Source organism: Colobus angolensis, unplaced genomic scaffold (genome assembly GCF_000951035.1).
Source record: "Colobus angolensis palliatus isolate OR3802 unplaced genomic scaffold, Cang.pa_1.0 Scaffold179, whole genome shotgun sequence".
In the NCBI taxonomy this organism is placed as follows: Eukaryota; Metazoa; Chordata; class Mammalia; order Primates; family Cercopithecidae; genus Colobus; species Colobus angolensis.
Genome location: NW_012114921.1, coordinates 3,952,828 through 3,956,521, shown reverse-complemented (window position 1 = coordinate 3,956,521; position 3,694 = coordinate 3,952,828).

The window sequence follows — 3,694 nt, the reverse complement described above, 5'->3', positions numbered from 1 at the left end:
TTAGGTGACCAAAATAAACTTGCAGTTTTGCTCCTGACCTTTGCCTACTCGCTGGTTCTTTTGTGCTCGCTCTGGTGGTCTTAGAAAAACAAGTCAATAATAACATCTGCCTAACTGGTTATTATAAGGGTAACTGGGATGATGTTTGATCTGTAGTTTTAGATTCTAATAATTTGAAGAATATCAATAAAAAGCAGCTATGTTGTTTTTAATATTATAATTACTGGCAGACTATGTTAGGGGTGGACAGCTCATTTAGTTACTAAGGGAGGTGGTAAGGCAACAGTAGGGAACTAGAAAATCCTCTTCTACAAATGCTTTGGTAACAAGTCCTGGATTGTAGAAAGTAATAATTGATGATAGTAGCTAATATTTACTAAGCGCTTATTATGCCCCAATTAGTGTGCTGTACAGGTTATCTCAAGCATCACAACAACGTGATAAATAAACACCATTATTATCTTCATGTTAGAAATGAGCAAATTGAGGTGTGGTGATGTTAAATCACTTGGTCAATATCACACAATAAAGATGTGGCAGGTCTTAGATTAGAACCCACAGTTTGCTTTAGAGCTGTTACTCCTAATACCAAGGCCAGAGCTTCTCAAATCTTAACATCATCACGAATCACCAGGGGATCTTGTTATGCAGCACAGCTCTGGCTCAGTAGCTCTTGTGTGGGGCTGTGATTCTGCATTTCTAACAAGCTCCCAGGTGATGCTGATGCTGCTGGTCCCAGGACCACAATTTGAGTAGTGCCCAGACTGTGCTCTCTATGTTGGCCACATCATATGGAACCTAATTTTTCCCAGGTACAAATGGGACCACAAGAACAGTGATGGTACCCATCACACTGTCGTCCTGCCCTATGTGCATAATGTGCATAAACAGAACCCCAGAAATCATTTCTCCTACTGCACACTCTCCTCAGGAGCCCTGGCGTGTCTCACATACTTTTAGCCTTCTCTACTGCTTTGGCTGCAAGATACTCACTACTTTCCACCGCCTTTGAAGTCAAAGGTAGACCCTCACTGTTACCTGCTTCTGCGGCCTTCTCTGAGCACACCATGCCTGGAGTTTTAACTCTGGGTATTCTGAAATATGCAAGAGCCTTAAGGTGTAGAAAGACATTGAGTTTCTTCCCTCCAGCCCTCAGCAGAGTTGTGCTGTGTTCACTGCAAAAAGCAAGAAGACCCTCTTCCACTCAGGGCTGCATGGGCCCCAAGCAGCATTACTTGTGCTCTGGATCTCTCAGGTTCCCTTGTGAACACACCGCTGTCAGCTGCTGCCTGTAGCCTTACTGTCCTGGGAAAATATGCTGTTGTCCTGCCTCCCTTTTTCTCTCACTAGCTGAAAAAATGCTGTCGTCCTGCCTCTTTCTCTCATTAGCCTCTGCTTCAGCTCTCTTAGAATTAACCACCCTGAAAGCACGTCAACTCAGGCCAGCTTCCAACTTGTGGGGGAAGGGTGAATCTCAGCTTAGGCTCAACTAGAACCATACTCTGGTATGACACAAGGCATAGCAAAGGAGACATTGGAGAGGCACTTCAAAGATTTAGAGTTCATAATGAGGCAAGGGAAAGCACTGGAATAAAGCTGAGTCTGAGGCGGGAGACCCACTTCTGCCCCAACTTAGCTATGTGACCTTGAGCATTTTAGCAACCCTCTCTGATTGTTCCAAAACTATAAGGAGAAAGAGGCTCTAGATGACCTTCAGTGTGTACCTTCCCATTCTATATGATGCTCTGTTATCTTCTAATAGCACCTAGTGATTTAGATATGTCTATAAGGAATTATTCCTACTTGCCAAGCATTTGTTCTACTAAATAGAAATTAGAGCAGTGCTAAATAGAGAGTTCAAATGTAAAGCCAGGTTGGGCATGGTGACTCATACCTGTAATTCCAGCACTTTGGGAGGCTGAGGTGGCGGGTCACCTGAGGTCAGGAGTTCAAGACCAACCTGGCCAACATGGTGAAATCCCATCTCTACAAAAATACAAAAATTAGCCAGGCATGATGGCAGGTGCCTGTAATCCCAGCTACTTGGGAGGCTAAGGTGGGAGAATTGCTTGAACCCGGGAGGCGGAGGTTGTACTGAGCCCAGATCATACCATTGCACTCCAACCTGGGTAACAGAGTGAGACTCTGTCTCACAAAAATAAATAAATAAATAAATAAATAAAATAAAATAAAATTAGCCAGGCATGGTGGCACACACCTGTAATCCCAGCTACTTGGGAGGCTAAGGCACAAGAATTGCTTGAACCCAGGAAGTGGAGGCTGCAGTGAGTTGAGATCATGCCTCTGTAACTCCAGCCTGAGCAACAGAGCAAGACTCTGTCTCAAAATAATAATAATAAATTCATTAATTAAAAATAAATGAAATGTAAAGCCAAATAGCTTAGGCTCCCCCATCACTAGCTCTGTAATCTTACTTAAAAGTCACCCTTCCTTTCAACTCTTTAGTTTTCTCACCGTAAAGTTAAGGGGTTCTACCAACTGAATTCATTGTAATAAAGGCTTCAAACTAGAGGCTCTTGGGCATCATTCAGTCTGCACACATGTTTTGCTTAATCCATTGAGTATTTTAAAATTTTTCAATCAGTTACTAACATTTAAAAATTAGGAGTTTTTACATAAAAATCTGGTTTTCTGACTTTTCTTGAAAGATCAGAAAATCTAGGTGACATGAGTCAACCATTGCTGCAAAGCCACTATTGGCTGAACTGCACTGCAGCCATCTTTTTAAAAAGGGGGATGCGCCCTCTGCACTGTCGCAGCTCCTACTGGTTCCACATTACTCATTTATATTACTCAAGTCCTATAAGTATTTGAGTTTGTGATCCCTGGACAGCCATCGTACTTACGAGCTGTGTAATATCAGGGGAGTACTTATCCTTTTTAAGACTCAGTATCCAAATTATAGAATGGGAATAATAAAATGTTCACCTCATTGCATGGGGTGTATTAATGAGACAGAGCAGTGATCAGCAGACTTTTCTGTAAAAAAAGGGAAAGTAAATATAGGCTTTGCAGGCCATATAAGATCTGTGTTACGTATTCTCTTTGTATCTATCACTTCTCTTCTCTCTTTTTTTAAACAGTCTTCTAAAAATGTGAACATTTTTAGTTCTCAAGCTGTACAAGAATAGGCTGCAGGTGGATTTGGCCCATGGGTCATAGTTTGCTAACCCCCTAAAATAAAGTATTTGGAGCACATACAATAATGCCTGGCATGCAGTGAATATCAATAAATGTTAATTCTCATTATATCAGTATCAGGTCTCTCATTCTCTTACTCTCAGACATGAGTGGACTCCGCAGTGCCCATCAGAACTCTCCACTGCCATTTCAGTTCTCTTCTGACAACGCAGAGGGGGACAGCATTTTGTCTGCTGAGACATGTTCTTCTAAATAGAAAGTGCTGCATGGTACATAAAGAGCTCCAAAGCAGCACAACAAATACAGTGCAACTGTGTCATCACCATGAAATCAAAACCATTGTTTAAGCCATTTGCTAAACCACATCCCCATTTCAGTTATTCTGTCTAAAACATTACCAAACAATCACAACTGGACAGAGAGCTGGAGGTCCTGAAAAATCTGATTATAGGTTTTCTGTTCTCATCGCTTTCCTCCTTTGTTTTGATCCTTTAACTCTCCTCCCTAAACACCTTGTGCTGTATTATTATTT